Source organism: Hyperolius riggenbachi, chromosome 10, assembly GCF_040937935.1.
Source record: "Hyperolius riggenbachi isolate aHypRig1 chromosome 10, aHypRig1.pri, whole genome shotgun sequence".
Lineage (NCBI taxonomy): Eukaryota > Metazoa > Chordata > Amphibia > Anura > Hyperoliidae > Hyperolius > Hyperolius riggenbachi.
This window is the reverse complement of record NC_090655.1, coordinates 183,838,875-183,859,073: the sequence shown is the minus strand read 5'-3', so window position 1 is coordinate 183,859,073 and position 20,199 is coordinate 183,838,875. Positions and strand designations below refer to the sequence as shown.

The following is a 20,199-nucleotide window of genomic DNA, read 5'->3' as shown; positions in this document are numbered from 1 at the left end:
GATTCGCGGCCGATTGTCCGATCGCAACCGTGATCGGAAAACTGACATTCTTTATTTTTAAATAGAAGTTTTTCCTTCCTGCCTTCCCCCCCTTTTTGCCATGAGGGCTGAATGGGCCTGCGTTAGCATATGGCTAAAGCAACCTGGTTTAGCAAGAAATCCTTTTAAGGCTCCCGGAAAAGCTCTGGTGACACTAATGTGCTAATTGGGCAGAGCTGAAATACCAACAGAGTCTATTCAACAGGGGAAGCTAGCACAGCATGAGGTCTATTGACACCTACATTCCTCCCAGTCTTGACGGCACCGACTAGACTGAATATGGAATGCATGGTGTTGATAACTCGTCACATTTTGCAAATACCATCCATAGGAGGAATATGAAAATTACATAATTTTGTTTCCCTAATTCTGTAGAATATGGTGATACTAGACATAGCCAGGTAACCCGAGCAGGGGCTGAGATATGAATAATGGGGTCCCCGTGCGCCCCAAATATTGCAAGTTTGATGTCCTATGAACGTGTATTCTCAGCCCAATCTGAATATGAAATCGGTTTGCATGTGCGACAAAACCCCGGCGGGATATGAAATTGGACATATTTTGTGGATGGTTGGAAGTTCCTCCCCTGAGAACTCACTGCCTGACACGCCCCTGGGCTGAGCTTGAGACTCCGCCCAGAAATGTCAGTGCTCAAAACTGATTGCATGAGGACTCCCAGCCAATTCCCCCACTTTCCATCATACCGAAAAGACTGCCACTGCTTGGGGAAATAGCAGTGGCCATCTTGCAGGCGGAGCAACGGCCATGTGGTTCGGCCATATTGCGAACTAACTGCAACAAAGGAACTTTGTCTTTTCCCGAACGGACTTTCCACAGAATCATAAGTATTCGTTCTTTTTATCCCTTTTTCTTTTATGTACTGTGTTATCACTGTCTCTCATCGTTTAATTGTTCACGATTGTCGGTATATATTAATTATTTATATTGTAACAAATAAAGGCTTTTTAAAAGGTCTTTACCTCTCAGTAAAACCTTCTATTCAGTATACACAGACGAGACCTAAACTTCCGAAGGGACGCTACTGTTTTGATAGATAGATAGGAATTGCACAGTTTTAACCGGTTGTTTGTTTCACAGGTCTATAGCCAGTTAGCAGTTTTCTCTGGGCTGATAGAAAACAGAGATGGTGGCAAATCTACCCCTGGGTTGGAGTAAAAGTGTATTTTCGTAACCTCACAGGCTCCCTACTGCGTCGTGACGCTCAAACTCCGCCAATTCTACGCAGATTGCGTCCATAGCTCTCAATCTGTGTGCTAGAATCGGATCGGACGGTTTTGCGTGTTCACGGCCAGTGGGGCTCTTGTGACAGTGGTCGGCAGCGTTTGGGATCTGTGTGTGCTGATAGTATCTCAGGTAGGGCTATCGAATTAGCCCTATCGAGAAACGAACTAATTCGTTGGTAGTGACTGAGTGCAATATATTTTTCATATATACAGAGAGACTGTGTAACCAGTACCCCTCCCCTAAGTTTTCTTTTATTTGGCATGGAAATGTCCGGGAATTACAAGGTCATGGTCCTATCCGACCTGCAGAGTCTGTGCGAGGCGAGAGGCATGGACATCCGCGGCAAGAAACAGCAGGACCTGATAACGGACTTGTACCGATGGGATAGCCAGAATCTGCGGACGCTGGAGGTGTCCACTGTGGAGGACACCGGCTCATCTAACGCAAGTCGAGGGGAACCAGAGACTGAAGATCCTGTGCGTACCGAGGTTGAGCAACCCGCGGGCAATGCGGCAACAGATACGCAGGAGGCTGTCAGTGTGAACCCCGACCCCAGAACCCCTGAAAGTACTCGCCTGGAACCGGCCAGTACTGGACTGTCCAGTTATGTTGATCCAGTAATGCAGCAGGCATTGCAAAAGCTGATGGAAACTGATGTGGACAAGTACCTGCAGTACATGGCGGAGCAAAAGCGAGAGGAACGCCAATCTGCAGAGGCGCGGGAGAGACGACAGCATGAGCTGAACATGGCGAAAGTGCAGCAAGCCAGCCGGAGTTCAACGCCCAGCCTCCCTGCTGAAGGGACTGCCGCTCCAGTAAGTGCAAAATTTAAATTTGCTATTATCGAAAAAGACACTGACATTGACTTGTTTTTGAGGTCTTTTGAAAAGGCCTGCCGTCAGTATCGTCTGTCCCAAGACCAGTGGGCCAGACATCTGACACCCTTGCTGCGCTACAAAGCGCTTGATGCTTTCTCAGAGTTGCCTGTGGAAAAGGACAATGATTATACCGCTATAAAGGAGGCTATAATCACTAAGTACCAGCTGACGCCAGAAGCCTACCGGAAAAGGTTCAGGTCCTGGCAGAAAAAATCTACTGATTCTTATCAAGATGTGGTCAGCAGTCTGCTCACCACACTCCGCCAGTGGACGCTAGGCCTCACTAAAGGGTCTTACGGTGTCCTGGAGGACTTAATCGTCCTGGAGCAGTTTCTGAACATTTGCCCGGCTGATGTACGCCAGTTTGTGCTGGAGCGCCGACCGGCGTCAGCGACGGTCGCTGCAGACCTCGCTGAGACCTTTGCAACGACCAGGGTGCCGGAGACCCGCAGGACTGCCCCATCTAGCTGGAGAGGAGGTCAGTCCCACAATTTTGCAGACTCTCCTACCTCTGTGAGCCGTGCGCCCCAGAGGCCCTCCAGCGCAGCTGCTGCGTCCAGGCCTGCAGTAACAGAGGGCATCACCTGTCACTTTTGCCGCAAGCCCGGACACATGAAGTTTAACTGCCCGGAGCGGAGGCAGACCGCGCCAGCTCCTGCACCACCTACACCTCGCCCACGGCAACTGCCGCCAGCCAGCGCACCCCAGCCGGGAGCACCCAACAACGTCATGTTCGCAGGTGGGAGAGGGATCCACTCCGCTACGAGCAACCACCAGCTGGTTACAGTGAACGACCAGCTTGTTACCGGTTTCCGCGACACTGGAGCGGATGTCACCCTGGTGCGTGCGCACCTGGTCCCGACGGAAAATATCCTCCCTGACAAATACCTTACCCTCACTGGAGTGGGGGGCACTCTTTCTCGCATTCCCCAGGCTCGGGTGTCCATCGATTGGGGGGTGGGGGTTCAAGAGAAGGTTGTTGGGGTCCTGGACCAACTGCCGGTCCCAGTTTTGTTGGGGACCGACCTGGGCAAGCTTGTGTCCTATTATGAACCTGCCCCAAGCCCCTCAGACTGCCAGGAGGGAGACGGACTCTCCGCCCACACTAAGGTACTTTGCACCAAGGGGCAAGAACAGGGGGGAGGTGGGTTGAATGTGCCCAGTCCAGGGGTACCGAGTCCAATAGTACCTGTGTCACAGGTACCTGTGTTTGATATACCGATTGTTTGTGATGAAAATGTTGTTGTACCTGTCACTGTAATTCATGCATGCAGCCAGGATGTGAGTAATGCCAGTATGTGCCAGTCTGAAGGTGTACCTGTACTGGCAGTAACACGCAGCCGCGCTGCTCAGAACCTGGGCTCAGAGCAGGTGGAAGAGGTTCCGGCCTCCTCCCCCTCCTCTGACCACAGGGATGGTAGCCTTCAGCCACTAACTGCATATGCCACGGGCCAGCTGGCTGAGAGCGAGAGTGCTGCATTTGTGCAAGCACTCCAGACTGACCCTAGCCTCGAGGCACTCAGAAGGCAGGCTTCGGAGCCCCTCACGAATGAAGATACCTTCAAGGTATATTGGGAAGGTGGTAAGCTGTACAGCGAGCCTGTACAGCCCACCGAAGGTGAAACAAGTGTGGGTACCAAGTTGCTTGTGGTACCCAGTGCCTTCCGGGGGCATGTGCTGAAGTCCGCACATGACATTCCCCTGGCAGGGCACTTGGGAATCCACAAGACACTTGACCGTATCCAGGGTCATTTCTACTGGCCCAGGATGCGGATCGATGTGACCAACTATTGCCGCTCATGTACTGTTTGCCAAAAGGTAAAACGGGCTGGGAACCCCCGCAAGGCTCCCTTGTGTCCACTGCCAATCATAGGTGAGCCCTTTCACAGAGTGGCAGTCGACATAATTGGACCATTGCCCACTCCCAGCAGCAGTGGCAAAAGGTACATCCTGACGGTGGTGGATTACGCCACCCGCTATCCTGAGGCCATGGCGCTTTCCTCCCTGAGGGCGGACAAGGTAGCAGACGCGCTACTTAACATTTTCTCCCGAGTCGGGTTCCCTGCGGAGATGCTCTCCGATCAGGGATCCCAGTTTATGTCCGAACTCATGGAGGCCCTGTGCAAAAAGATACACATGACGCACATTGTCTCCAGTCCCTACCACCCGCAGACCAATGGACTGTGTGAACGGTTCAACGGGACGCTGAAGCAAATGCTGACCACGTTTGTTGAGTCGCAAGGTGGGGACTGGGAACGATACCTGCCTCATCTGTTGTTTGCGTACAGGGAGGTGCCGCAGGAGTCAACCGGGTTTTCCCCGTTTGAACTCCTGTATGGGAGGAATGTCCGAGGACCCTTACAATTGATGCGGGAGACATGGGAGGGCAAGGGCGACCCCACTGATGTCTCCGTGGTCGATTACGTCCTCAAGTTCAGGGACAAAATGGAGTCCCTGTCCGCAGTAGTGACCAACAACCTGGCCCAGGCTCAGGCCAAACAAAAAGCATGGTACGACCGCACTGCTGGAGAGCGGTCATTTGATGTGGGTGACAAGGTATATGCCCTTCTTCCCGTGAGGCAGAACAAGCTGCAAGCAGCCTGGGAGGGGCCTTTTACTGTAGTGCAGCGGTTAAACCCTCTGACGTATCTAGTGAACATGGGGGGCAGGAAGCAGAAGAGCTTTCATGTAAACATGCTGAAGGCCCACCATGACAGGACCCAGTATGCGCTGCCAGTGTGCAGCCGGTTAGAGCAGGGAGAGGCAGACCCCCTGTTAGACCTGCTGGCTGACGTACGAGATGTGGACGGCGACCTAAACGTCAATCCACAGCTCGCCTCAGCCCAGCAAGAGCAGTTACAGAAGGTGCTGGGCCAGTACCAGCACACCTTCTCCGGTATCCCGGGGCGGACCAGTATGGCGGTGCATGGGGTAGATACAGGTACCCATCCCCCCATCAGGCAATCCGCTTACCGTGTCTCTCCCGAGGTACAGGCGGACATGCAGAAGGAGGTGAGGGAGATGCTGGAGTTAGGGGTGGTTCAAAAGTCCAGTAGTGCCTGGGCAGCCCCTGTTGTCCTGGTCCCCAAGAAGGACCAGACAACTCGGTTCTGCGTAGACTACAGGAAACTGAACGCCATCACCACTACAGGCGCCTACCCCATGCCTCGCATTGATGAGCTGCTAGATACACTGGCATCAGCCAGGTACCTATCAATCATGGATCTGAGCCGGGGGTACTGGCAGATACCACTTGCACCTGACGCGAGGCAAAAGTCGGCCTTCATCACCCCTTTCGGCCTCTTCGAGTTCACGATGATGCCCTTTGGGATGAAGAACGCCCCCGCCACGTTTCAGCGGGCCATGAACGACCTGCTAGAGGGAATGCAAGGGTTCGCTGTAGCGTATCTGGATGACATTGCGGTGTTCAGCCCCACCTGGGAAGAACACCTCAAACACCTGTCCCAGGTACTAGAGAGGCTGGCCATGGCCAATCTGACGGTTAAACCGAGTAAGTGTCAGATTGGCATGACCGAGGTGCAGTACTTAGGTCACCGGGTGGGGGGTAACACCCTGAAACCTGACACGGGAAAGGTGGACGCCATCCTGGCATGGCCTCGACCTATCACGAAAAAGCAGGTCCAGGCGTTCCTGGGGACCGCCGGCTACTATAGGAAATTTGTTCCCGCCTATAGTACACTGGCGAAGCCCCTGACCGATGCCACTAGCAAGAAGCACCCCAAGGTTGTTAGCTGGACCCCCGCTTGCGAGAATGCCTTCCAGGCCTTGAAGCAGGCCCTCGCAAGCGCCCCTGTGCTTCAGGCCCCAGACTTCAGTCGTCGGTTTGTGGTGCAAACCGATGCCTCTGACTACGGTCTCGGCGCAGTCCTCAGCCAGGTGGATGGAAAGGGGGATGAACACCCTATCCTCTACCTGAGCCGGAAGCTCCTGCCCCGAGAGGTAGCCTACTCCACAACTGAAAAGGAGTGCCTGGCGATCGTGTGGGCCCTACAGAAACTGCAGTCGTATCTGTACGGCCGCTCCTTCACGATCGTCACTGATCACAATCCCCTGAGTTGGCTAAACCGTACTGCTGGAACCAACGGCAAGCTCCTACGGTGGAGCCTGTCATTGCAGCAGTACGACTTTACGATCCAACACAAAGCAGGCAGCCGACACCAAAACGCTGATGGGCTGTCGCGGTGTCAGGGGGAACCCGACCCAACAGCGCCAATAGCTGCTACGGAAGGCGTCCTGTTGACACCTCCCTGAGCAGAGCTCGGGAAGGGGGAGGTGTGACGCCGGGCGACGCCCAGTCGTCCGAGGATTCGCGGCCGATTGTCCGATCGCAACCGTGATCGGAAAACTGACATTCTTTATTTTTAAATAGAAGTTTTTCCTTCCTGCCTTCCCCCCCTTTTTGCCATGAGGGCTGAATGGGCCTGCGTTAGCATATGGCTAAAGCAACCTGGTTTAGCAAGAAATCCTTTTAAGGCTCCCGGAAAAGCTCTGGTGACACTAATGTGCTAATTGGGCAGAGCTGAAATACCAACAGAGTCTATTCAACAGGGGAAGCTAGCACAGCATGAGGTCTATTGACACCTACATTCCTCCCAGTCTTGACGGCACCGACTAGACTGAATATGGAATGCATGGTGTTGATAACTCGTCACATTTTGCAAATACCATCCATAGGAGGAATATGAAAATTACATAATTTTGTTTCCCTAATTCTGTAGAATATGGTGATACTAGACATAGCCAGGTAACCCGAGCAGGGGCTGAGATATGAATAATGGGGTCCCCGTGCGCCCCAAATATTGCAAGTTTGATGTCCTATGAACGTGTATTCTCAGCCCAATCTGAATATGAAATCGGTTTGCATGTGCGACAAAACCCCGGCGGGATATGAAATTGGACATATTTTGTGGATGGTTGGAAGTTCCTCCCCTGAGAACTCACTGCCTGACACGCCCCTGGGCTGAGCTTGAGACTCCGCCCAGAAATGTCAGTGCTCAAAACTGATTGCATGAGGACTCCCAGCCAATTCCCCCACTTTCCATCATACCGAAAAGACTGCCACTGCTTGGGGAAATAGCAGTGGCCATCTTGCAGGCGGAGCAACGGCCATGTGGTTCGGCCATATTGCGAACTAACTGCAACAAAGGAACTTTGTCTTTTCCCGAACGGACTTTCCACAGAATCATAAGTATTCGTTCTTTTTATCCCTTTTTCTTTTATGTACTGTGTTATCACTGTCTCTCATCGTTTAATTGTTCACGATTGTCGGTATATATTAATTATTTATATTGTAACAAATAAAGGCTTTTTAAAAGGTCTTTACCTCTCAGTAAAACCTTCTATTCAGTATACACAGACGAGACCTAAACTTCCGAAGGGACGCTACTGTTTTGATAGATAGATAGGAATTGCACAGTTTTAACCGGTTGTTTGTTTCACAGGTCTATAGCCAGTTAGCAGTTTTCTCTGGGCTGATAGAAAACAGAGATGGTGGCAAATCTACCCCTGGGTTGGAGTAAAAGTGTATTTTCGTAACCTCACAGGCTCCCTACTGCGTCGTGACGCTCAAACTCCGCCAATTCTACGCAGATTGCGTCCATAGCTCTCAATCTGTGTGCTAGAATCGGATCGGACGGTTTTGCGTGTTCACGGCCAGTGGGGCTCTTGTGACACTGGCCTCTGCACCGGAAGTTGTGGTGGCGGGTGTGTTCGGGCACGCACGCTAAGGGATTACGCGTGTACATGTATTTCCGCTTGGAAGTACGCATGCGCGGGCATATGCGTACGTCATTGCGTATTACGTAATTAGCACCAAACGGCCTATTTAAGCCTGCTGAGATCAGTGCTCGGTGCTGTAGTCTTGCAGCAAGTTCCCTGTTTCTCCTGTGACGTGACTTATTGTCTGCCTGCCTGATTTGTCTTGTTCCGATGCTGACCTTGGCTCGTCTGACTACCCGCTTTGTTACCGACCCTGGCTTTGTACAACTACCCGCTTTGTTGCCGACCCCGGTCCGTCTGAGTACCCGACTTGTTGCCGAATCTCTGCCCGTCCGAGAACCCGTCCTGCTGCTCGAATCCTGCTGCTCATCCAATCACCTGTCTACCGGATTGTTCCAGATTCAAGTTCCTGCTGGTTGGTCAAGTCCCTGCACTACCAGACTTGACCCGCGGGGGCGCTTCAGAGCCACGCCCTTGGTCCTGCTAGCGCTCCTGCCCTTTGTCAACTGCTTGCCGCTGTACCCATTCCAGGGCCTCCAGTTGATAACCCGCAAGAGTTGCTGTCCTCGGCACATCGGTCTCCTTCAGAAGAGGTACGTTACAAAAGACTACAGCCATAGAATGGAGACCGCCGAGGCAGCAAGTATCCTGAGTACCTTATGCAAGCAGGTCTCAGCCCTGACCGAAGCAATTAAGGAGCTCCAGTCCAGTCATATCCAGTTAGAAGGCCGGGTGAATACCATCGCCAACGTAGCCCCTCAAACACCTCCTCCAACGCCAGCAGTGTCTGTTAATCCGGCACCTGTTGAGAGGGTTCCTGCTATGCCGTATCTTCCCGAACCCCGGGTGCCTGTACCAGAACGATTTAATGGAGATCGTACCAAGTTTCAAGCATTCAAGCATGCCTGCGAATTATTTTTTCTGTTACAACCTCGCACCTTTACGGATGAAGCAACCAAAGTAGGATTCGTGATTTCTCTTCTTCAAGGGGAACCTCAGACCTGGGCTCATCAACTTATGGACCAAAAACATGCCTCCTTAGCTAATTTGGAAGCTCTCTTTAAGGCAATGGCCGTGCTTTTCGAGGATCCTCAGCGTAGCACCACCGCAGAGCTCTCTCTTCACCACTTACGCCAGGGGCGGCGGCCCGTAGAAGAGTACACATCGGAATTCCGAAGGTGGGCTGCAGATACTGATTGGGGACAACCTGCCTTGAAGTTTCATTACCGTATGGGCCTTTCTGATTACATCAGGGATGAGTTGGCCCGTACTGGACTTCCTGCTACTTTAGATGAGTTAATATTATTAGCCATCCAGATTGACCGCCGTCATAGAGAAAGGCAGATGGAAAAGGGGGGAATCAGCACTGGCCGATCTCTATTTCCTACCATTCCTCCTACTCCAGTACTGACCCAGCAACCTGTAGAGGATCAGCCCGAACCCATGCAATTAGGAGTGATTCGTCCGGCCTTAACTAGTGAAGAGAGGAATAGACGACGTCAACATAACCTATGCTTCTACTGTGGAGCTTCTGGTCACTTCATAGGAGTCTGCCCTACTCGTCCATCTGGTAAGAAGGGTTCTATTGAGACTCGACCGCTAGACTCCATCAAAATATCTCCTAACCATTTTTCTGTCCCTGTTTATTTTCAGCTACCCGGAAGAACCGTTAAGACCTCTGCCATAATTGACTCTGGGGCCTGTAGTTGCTTTATGGACATTTCCTACGCTACCACTCATCAAATCCCAACTCAGAACCGTGGGGAACCTCTCTTAATTCATCTGGCTGATGGAACCTCAATTAGCTCTGGACCTGTAACACTGGAAACTCAGCCAATCAGTACTTCCATCTGCAATAACCACCAGGAATTCCTCAAGATGGACCTAGTCTCTTCTCCTCTTTACCCAGTAATATTGGGGTTGCCCTGGTTACGAGCCCATAACCCCACTATTGACTGGTCATTAGGACTCATTTCCTTTGACTCCGTCTACTGTAACAGCTGCTGCACCCTATCTAGTTCCGCATCGTCTGGACCGCTACTTTGTTCATCTGCCTTACAGGAAATTATTCTGAAACAATATCATGCATTTCTAGATGTATTTGATAAAAAGGGAGCTGACCAGTTACCACCTCATCGGCCTTACGACTGTCCGATTGATTTACAAACGGGGGCGAAGATTCCTTTTGGACGCATGTTTCCTTTATCTGATCCTGAGCAGGAAGTTTTGAAACAATATATAGAAGACAATCTGAAGAAGGGATTTATCCGCCCTTCCTCTTCCCCTGCAGGAGCAGGCATCTTCTTTGTGGAAAAGAAAGATAAAACGTTGAGACCCTGCATTGATTATCGTGAACTAAACAAAATCACCATCAAGAATAGGTATCCTTTGCCCTTGGTACCAGAACTTTTCCAGAAACTACGCGAGGCAAAGATCTTTACTAAACTTGACCTTAGGGGAGCCTATAATTTAATTCGAATCCGAGATGGGGATGAATGGAAAACCGCTTTTAGATCCCGCTACGGCCATTTTGAATACCTTGTGATGCCATTTGGACTTTGTAACGCTCCTGCGACTTTTCAATACTTTATTAATGACGTGCTCAGAGAATTTATTGATCAGTTCATCATTGTCTACTTAGATGATATCCTGGTATTCTCCTCTTCATTGGAAATTCATCGGGGACAAGTCTGTCAGGTTCTCTCGCAATTAAGAATTCACCAACTTTACGTCAAAGCTGAAAAATGTGAGTTTGAAAAACAGTCTATCCAGTTTCTTGGTCTCATCATTTCAGCAAACGGCTTCTCCATGGATCCTCAAAAGATCTCGTCCATTCTTAATTGGCCACCTCCTACTAACAAGAAGGCAATTCAAAGATTTATTGGATTTGCAAACTTTTACAGGAGGTTTATTAAGAACTTTTCTGCTATTATCCTGCCAATCACTCAACTTACTCGTAAACAGGTTCATTTCTGCTGGTCTCCTGAGGCCCAGTTGGCTTTTGATAGATTAAAAGAACTCTTCACTACCGCTCCGATCTTAAAACATCCTGATCCCAAATTACCGTATTTTTTGGAGGTTGATGCATCAGATTCTGCAGTGGGGGCAGTTTTATCTCAAAGACATGGCTTAAAGTCTCTTCTTCATCCAGTGGCTTTTTTCTCAAGGAAACTCTCTGATGCTGAAAGAAATTATGATGTGGGAGATAAAGAACTTCTGGCAATCAAAGTGGCTTTGGAGGAGTGGAGATATTTGCTTGAGGGCGCTACACATGATATTCTTATTTTTACTGATCATAGGAACTTAGAGTACCTCAAATCAGCTAAGAGGCTAAACCCTAGGCAAGCCAGGTGGGCACTTTTTTTTCAAGGTTTTCCTTCCACATTACCTATCGACCCGGATCAAAGAATATTAAGCCTGATGCTTTATCTCGTATGTTCCCGGAGGATGAAAATATGCACTCTCCACCTGATACAATCCTGTCCAGTCATAACTTTTTACTGATTCAACCGGAACTAATTAAACAGATTCGTCAGTCAACTGTTACACTTCCTGACAAATATCGTTCTGAGATGACACAGGAGGAGGGTCTTTGGCTTTTCAGGAATAAAATTTTTGTTCCAGAGGAATTCCGGCCCATGGTTCTCAAACTATGCCATGATCTTCCACTAGCTGGTCACTTTGGAAGTTTCAAAACAAAGGATCTTGTCCAGAGGAACTTTTGGTGGCCTGGTCTCGCTAAAGACTGCAAGAGGTATGTGAATTCCTGTCAAGTTTGTAGTCGTTGCAAGGGGTCAAGACTTAAGCCTTGGGGTTTGTTGGACCCATTACCTGTCCCGTCTAGACCTTGGCTCTCTATATCTATGGATTTTATCGTTGAACTACCCACTTCTGAGGCTTATGACACAATCTTTGTAGTAGTGGATCGGCTATCAAAAATGGCTCATTTTGTGGCTATGCAGGGGACACCTTCAGCTAAGTCCACTGCCTCAGCCTTTGTAAGGGAAATCATCAGGCTCCATGGAATCCCAGATGACATCGTATCTGACAGGGGCTCTCAATTTACATCCAAGTTTTGGAAAGCTTTATGTAACATTCTCAAGATTCAGCTTAATTATTCCTCTGCATACCATCCTCAATCCAATGGCCAGACGGAACAAACCAATCAGACATTGGAACAATACCTAAGATGCTTTGTCTCCTTTTCACAGGATGATTGGTACCCACTACTTCCGTTAGCAGAATTTTCCTACAATAATTCTATTCACTCATCAACTCAACAATCTCCCTTCTTTGCAAACTATGGTTATCATCCATCATTTCTGCCTAGTTTTATTGGTCAGTCTTTAGTTCCTGCTGCACAAGAGATGGTCACTTTCTGGTCCACCAACAATAAATTTCTTCAGGACAACATGGCTCGTGCTCAGGTTGCTTTCAAGAAATACGCCGATTGTCATAGAAGAGGGGACCTGGAATTTAAGGAAGGAGAACTGGTTTGGCTTTCCACTGAGAATATTAAATTGGCTTGCCCTTCTCGGAAATTGGGTCCTAAGTTTATGGGTCCTTTCCCTGTCAAGAGAAGAATTGGGCGTGTAGCCTATGAATTAGTACTTCCAAGTACATTTAAAGTGCATCCTGTGTTTCACGCATCATTACTCAAACCTGTATCAACTGAACCATTCCCTAATCAATTACAGGATCCTGTGCCTCCTGTTATGGTGAATGGAGAGGAGGAATTCGAGGTCGAGGCAATCCTTGACTCCCGAAGACGAGGTAGAGCTCTTCAGTATCTGATCAAGTGGAAGGGGTATGGACCTGAGGAGAATTCCTGGCAATCAGAAAAGGATGTACATGCACCCAGGTTGGTCAGAGACTTTCATCACAGATTTCCGGGTAAGCCAGGTCCCAGAGGGCATCCGGAGGCTGCCCCTTAGGGGGGGGGGGGCATTGTCACGGTCAGCTTATGGCAGGCTTGGCTGCCGGTACTTACGGATGTCCGCGGGTCCTGGGGTATGCCATCGGGCTCCTGGAAACAGGGCCTGGTGGTGTGCACCTGCGTGTGTTGTTGCGTGCGCGCCTGGCCTCTGCACCGGAAGTTGTGGTGGCGGGTGTGTTCGGGCACGCACGCTAAGGGATTACGCGTGTACATGTATTTCCGCTTGGAAGTACGCATGCGCGGGCATATGCGTACGTCATTGCGTATTACGTAATTAGCACCAAACGGCCTATTTAAGCCTGCTGAGATCAGTGCTCGGTGCTGTAGTCTTGCAGCAAGTTCCCTGTTTCTCCTGTGACGTGACTTATTGTCTGCCTGCCTGATTTGTCTTGTTCCGATGCTGACCTTGGCTCGTCTGACTACCCGCTTTGTTACCGACCCTGGCTTTGTACGACTACCCGCTTTGTTGCCGACCCCGGTCCGTCTGAGTACCCGACTTGTTGCCGAATCTCTGCCCGTCCGAGAACCCGTCCTGCTGCTCGAATCCTGCTGCTCATCCAATCACCTGTCTACCGGATTGTTCCAGATTCAAGTTCCTGCTGGTTGGTCAAGTCCCTGCACTACCAGACTTGACCCGCGGGGGCGCTTCAGAGCCACGCCCTTGGTCCTGCTAGCGCTCCTGCCCTTTGTCAACTGCTTGCCGCTGTACCCATTCCAGGGCCTCCAGTTGATAACCCGCAAGAGTTGCTGTCCTCGGCACATCGGTCTCCTTCAGAAGAGGTACGTTACAGGAGCCAATGAAAGCGGCTCCTGACCGGCTCACATGACTCTGGCGTCATAGAGACGGCCGAGTCTATGTCCCGAGGATCCCGGCGTGCGGCGTTGATGGCGGTTGCAACGGGTATGCGCGGCGATTCGTTGGTTTTCCATCGGTATTGTACCAGCGCTCTCTGGTCCTCAAGGGGGCAGAGACCGCTGGTACTTAAGTATACTTACTGTATATCATCAGAAGACATTAGCACAGGTTGCTACACAATGTTCGTCTTCAGTGATTCTTGTAGGGATCAAACATACAGGTGAGAAGTAGGGAGAGACCGGAGTTTAGAGGCGCCTACACTCTATCCCCTAGGCCAGTGGTTCCCAACCTTTTTGGAGTCGTGACACATCAAACCAAACGTTCAGATCTCCGTGACACGTAGACTAAATGCATGTAATGAGAGACAGCATTTCCCCACTAAATGCACATAAGAGACAGCGTTTCACCAGTAAATGCAGGTAATGACAGACAGCCTTTCACCAGTAAATGCACGTAATGAGAGACAGCGTTTCCCCAGTAAATGCACATAATAAGAGACAGCTTTTCACCAGTAAATGCACATAATAAGAGACAGCTTTTCACCAGTAAATGCACATAAGAGACAACTTTTCACCAGTAAATGCACATAATAAGAGACCTCTTTTCACCAGTAAATGCACATAATAAGAGACAGCTTTTCACCAATAAATGCACATAATGACAAACAGCCAGTTGTCCCCAGTATATGTAGCCAGGGATATATGTGCCCAGTATATGTAGCCAGGGATATATGTGCCCAGTATATGTAGCCAGGGATATATGTGCCCAGTATATGTAGCCAGGGGTATATGTTCCCAGTATATGTAGGCAGGGGTATATGTCCCCAGTATATGTAGGAAGGGGTATATGTCCCCAGTATATGTAGGCAGGTGTATATGTCCCCGGTATATGTCCCCAGTATATGTAGCCAGAGGTATATGTCCCCAGTATATGTAGCCAGGGATATATGTCCCCAGTATATGTAGCCAGAGGTATATGTCCCCAGTATATGTAGGCAGGGGTATATGTCCCCAGTATATGTAGGCAGGTGTATATGTCCCCAGTATATGTAGGCAGGTGTATATGTCCCCTGTATATGTAGCCAGGAGTATATGTCCCCAGTATATGTAGGCAGGTGTATATGTCCCCAGTATATGTAGGCAGGTGTATATGTCACCGGTATATGTAGTCAACTCAGGGGTATATGTCCCCAGTATATGTAGCCAGGGTTATATGTGCCCAGTATATGTAGCCAGGTGCCCCCCCCCCCCCCCAGGAGGAGAGAGCGATGAAAGGAGAGCGGCACCTCAGGCTGCTCTCCCTCCCTCGCTCTCTCCTCCGGAACGAAGTGCGGTGGCTGGCAGAGGGGCAGAACTTACCTTCCGTGTCTCTGTCCCGTCTGGTCTCGTCTCGTCGCCGGCGCGGGATGATTTGCCACTACTCTGGCCTGATCCAGACCAGAGCAGCGGCTGCAGAACCAGAACTTCCGGCCGGCGCTTGGAGCGACACGGAAGGTAAGTCCCGCCCACTGCCAAGTGCCAAGCGCCACCACAGTTAGTATCGGAGGGGAGAGTGAGGGAGGCAGAGCACCCTAAGGTGAGAGAAGGGGGGGAGATGGCCCCCTTCTCCGCCGCTGCCCACAGCTCTCCCTCCACTACGCTGCTCCCCTCCGAGAGAGCCGCGACACATACCCGATACTGCCGCGACACATGTATGTGTCGCGGCACATGGGTTGGGAACCACTGCCCTAGGCTATCAAGTCATTTTGTATTGACCTGAGGAAGCGGGCCCTGACCCGTGAAACACATTGGCCTCAATTCACTAAGCTTATCTCCTGTCTTTAAACCCTCTTCTAGAGTTATCACCATGGTGATAAGGCATGTAGGCCTCAATTCACTAAGCTTATCTCCTGTCTTTAATAACTCTTCTAGAGTTGTTACCATGGTGATAAGGCATGTAGTATTCAGGAAACATTTTACCTCAGGCAAACCTAAAGTTAACTCTTCTGTCTTTAAGTTAACTCTTCAATCCTTAAAATAACTCCAGAGTTAAAGACAGGCTGTTTATTAACTGCATGTGAAAATAATTACAGAGGAGGTAAATTAACTACAGAGGAGGTAAAATAACTACAGAGGAGGTAACTTAACTACAGAGGAGGTAACTTAAGGAATGAAGAGATATGATAACTCTCTCTTATGTGGAGGTAAGTTTTCTCTTGCCTTATTATCTCCAGCATGATCTTAGTGAATTGAGGCCATAGTATTCTGGAAACATTTTACCTCAGGCAAACCTAAAGTTAACTCTTCTGTCTTTAAGTTAACTCTTCAATCCTTAAAATAACTCCAGCGTTAAAGACAGGCTGTTTATTAACTGCGTGTGAAAATAACTACAGAGGAGGTAAATTAACTACAGAGGAGGTAACTTAAGGAATGAAGAGATAAAATAACTCTCTCACTGTGTGGAGGTAAGTTATCTCTTGCCTTATTATCTCCAGCATGATCTTAGTGAATTGAGGCCATTGTCAGATTGCTTTTTGAATAAATATTTTTCCAGTTGAACTAGTGTCTATATCATCTGGAGAGGTAAGCGATTACTTCTCTTTTTCATTGTTATTTATAAACGCTAACACTAAAATAGAACACACATAGGGCACCCTTCATCCTACCCATTACAAGTTGCTACATAACTTCTTTTGAACAGGTGGCCATGTGATGCAATTAGTAATAAAGTCCCTACTATTTATTGCATTGACAGTGAGTTGAGGTTTCCTCCATCCATTGCTAGTTATTAACCTTCCTGGCAGTAACCCCGAACGTAGTTCGGGGTAAGCCGCGCAGGAGGTTTTCTCCGGCCCTGCTGGGCCGATTTTCTTAATTTTTTTTTTGCTGGACGCAGCTAGCACTTTGCTAGCTGCGCCAGCACACTGATCGCCGTTGCCCCGTGCCCGATCGCCGCTATACGTTGCAGCGCGTGGGCCCCCCCCCCAGACCCCGTACGCTGCCTGGCCAATCAGTGCCAGGCAGCGCCGAGGGGTGGATCGGGACTCCCAATGACGTCGCTGACATCAGTGACGTCATCCCGCCCCGTCGCCATGGCGACGGGGGAAGCCCTCCAGGAAATCCTGTTCTTTGAACTGCCGCGCTGCCTCCTGGCGGAATTTTTCATACCGCCAGGAGGGTTAAAGTGAGATTAAACTCTGTTTTTCAAATAATAAAAAAATAACTATTTACATTAATTTATATATATATATATATATATATATATATATATATATATATATATATATATATATATATATATATATATATATATATATACAGTGGTGTGAAAAACTATTTGCCCCCTTCCTGATTTCTTATTCTTTTGCATATTTGTCACACTTAAATGTTTCTGCTCATCAAAAACCGTTCACTATTAGTCAAAGATAAATAATTGAACACAAAATGTAGTTTTACATGATGGTTTTTATTATTTAGTGAGAAAAAAAAACTCAAAACCTACATGGCTCTGTGTGAAAAAGAAATTGCCCCCTGAACCTAATAACTGGTTGGGCCACCCTTAGCAGGAATAACTGCAATCAAGCGTTTGCGATAACTTGCAACGAGTCTTTTACAGCACTCTGGAGGAATATTGGCCAACTCATCTTTGCAGAATTGTTGTAATTCAGCTTTATTTAAGGGTTTTCTAGCATGAACTGCCTTTTTAAGGTCATGCCACAACATCTCAATAGGATTCAGGTCAGGACTTTGACTAGGCCACTCCAAAGTCTTCATTTTGTTTTTCTTCAGCCATTTAGAGGTGGATTTGCTGGTGTGTTTTGGGTCATTGTCCTGCTGCAGCACCCAAGATCACTTCAGCTTTAGTTGACGAACAGATGGCCGGACATTCTCCTTCAGGATTTTTTGATAGACAGTAGAATTCATGGTTTCATCTATCACAGCAAGCCTTCCAGGTCCTGAAGCAGCAAAACAGCCCCAGACCATCACACTACCACCACCATATTTTACTGTTGGTATGATGTTCTTTTGCTGAAATGATGTGTTACTTCTACGCCAGATGTAACGGGACACGCACCTTCCAAAAAGTTCAACTTTTGTCTCGTCGGTCCACAAGGTATTTTCCCCAAAGTCTTGACAATCATTGAGATGTTTTTTATCAAAATTGAGGCGAGCCTTAATGTTCTTTTTGCTTAAAAGTAGTTTGCGCCACTTTGCCCGTTTTTGCCCAGTCTCTTTCTTATGGTGGAGTCGTGAACACTGACCTTAATTGAGGCAAGTGAGGCCTGCAGTTCTTTAGATGTTGTCCTGGGGTCTTTTGTGGCCTCTGGGATGAGTTTTCTCTGCGCTCTTGGGGTAATTTTGATCGGCCGGCCACTCCTGGGAAGGTTCCTCACTGTTCCATGTTTTTGCCATTTGTGGATAATGGCTCTAACTGTGGTTTGCTGGAGTCCCAAAGCTTTAGAAATGGCTTTATAACCTTTACCAGACTGATAGATCTCAATTACAGTACTTTTGTTCTCATTTGTTCCTGAATTTCTTTGCATCTTGGCATGATGTCTAGCTTTTGAGGTGCTTTTAAGCTACTTCTCTGTGTCAGATAGCTCCTATTTAAGTGATTTCTTGATTGAAACATGTGTTACAGTAATCAGGTCTGGGGGTGACTACAGAAATTGAACTCAGGTGTGATAAACCACAGTGAAAGGGATACTGTAGGTGAGTCGGGGGAAAATGAGCTGAACTTACCCGGGGCTTCTAATGGTCCCCCGCAGACATCCTGTGTTGGCGCAACCACTCCACAATGCTCCGGCCCCGCCTCCGGTTCACTTCTGAAATTTCTGACTTTAAAGTCAGAAAACCACTGCGCCTTCGTTGCCGTGTCCTCGCTCCCACTGATGTCACCAGGAGTGTACTGCGCAGACACAGACCATACTGGGTCTTGATGACATCAGCGGGATCGAGGACACGGCAACGCAGGCGCTGTGGTTTTCTGACTTTAAAGTCAGAAATTCCAGAAGTGAACCGGAGGCGGGGCCGGAGCATCGGTGAGCAGCTGCGCGGGCACAGAATGTCTGCAGGGGACCATTAGAAGCCCCGGGTAAGTTCAGCTCATTTTCCCCCGACCCCCCTACAGTATCCCTTTAAGTTATTTTTTAACAAGGGGGCAATCACTTTTTCACACAGGGCCATGTAGATTTTGAGTTTTTTTTCTCACTAAAAAATAAAAACCATCATTTAAAACTGCATTTTGTGTTCAATTATGTTATCTTTGACTAATAGTTAAAGTTTTTTGATGAGCAGAAACATTTAAGTGTGACAAACATGCAAAAGAATAAGAAATCAGGAAGGGGGCAAATAGTTTTATATATATATATATATATATATACCCTTATTTAGGCCGAGAAAGAGAAAGTAGTTTTTTCCAGTCGTGATTTTTCTGCGTTGCTCCTGCCTTTATGATTTTGGAGTGATTGGAATTTTTGGAGTGATTTTGGAACAATTCCATTTTTCGTGCAGAACTGAGCTCAAAATGGATGCTCACTTAGGTTGAATATAAAGAAAATAAAGAAGGAAAACTAAAATTACTGACTAGTGAGGTAAATTACTGACGTGTGTGGTAAATACCTCAATAAGTGTCAATTCACAAAGGAAGGTGCATGCAGGAAAACAAGTGAGATGTAACTAACAAACAGCTACTTGGTGAGGCCATAGAAGGGATGAAACAGCGCAAGAAAAGAAAAGGAAAAAATTATTAGAAAAATAGGATAATTAATAATAAAATATTTCCATCAATTCAAAATATCATTATAAAGTAATTGAAAATAGTTAATACATTACTAATGGTTTTGAGCTTATACTAATTTTAACTTAATTTTATGCAGCATGGACTTAAGGTTCATACACACCTACCAACTATCTGCCAAACTTGTCTGTTAAGCCCCATACAACTTTTGTTGTGGCACAAGTTGAAACAACTAAAACAAGTCTTTTGCTATTTTTCAAAAAGCTGATAAGACTGATGAGAAGTCAATCCAACAGTTGGATTGGCTTCTTATCAGTCTTATCAGTTGTTTCAACAATTGCAAAATACTTTTTTTAGTTGTTTCAACTTGTTGCACAACAAAAGTTGTATGGGGCTTAACAGACAAGTTTGGCAGATAGTTTGTAAGTTTGTATGAACCTTTACACTTTACTTATCCGTAGAATAATAAAAAAAAAATCCTATCTGTACCATATCTTTCAACTATTTTCCCTGCACTGCGGTAATCCATCAAATACTGAATAAAATGCCACATGATTATTTAAAGGAACACTGACATGTTTTCTTCAATTAAGATAGGAATTGTTTGGAAAGTGCTGTTAAGTACGGGTGTATACATTTGACTGCTGCTCTGTTTGTTTACTGTTATCAAATTCCTTTCACACTTACGGACACTGATTTGCCTGATTCTGACTGGCCAGTGAACCTTGAAAGGAGGGGGATTCCCTCACATGCCATCTGTTAACCCCCTGTGTGAGGGAAAGCTCTTA

At 47.9% G+C, this 20,199-nt stretch overlaps 1 long non-coding RNA gene across 2 annotated transcripts in view; it reads left to right on the top strand.

Annotated features, from left to right (window-relative positions):
• The window catches only part of LOC137534041 (uncharacterized), a 77,208-nt gene that overhangs the window by 28,853 nt on the left and 28,156 nt on the right, over positions 1-20,199 (top strand). The window lies entirely within an intron of this gene.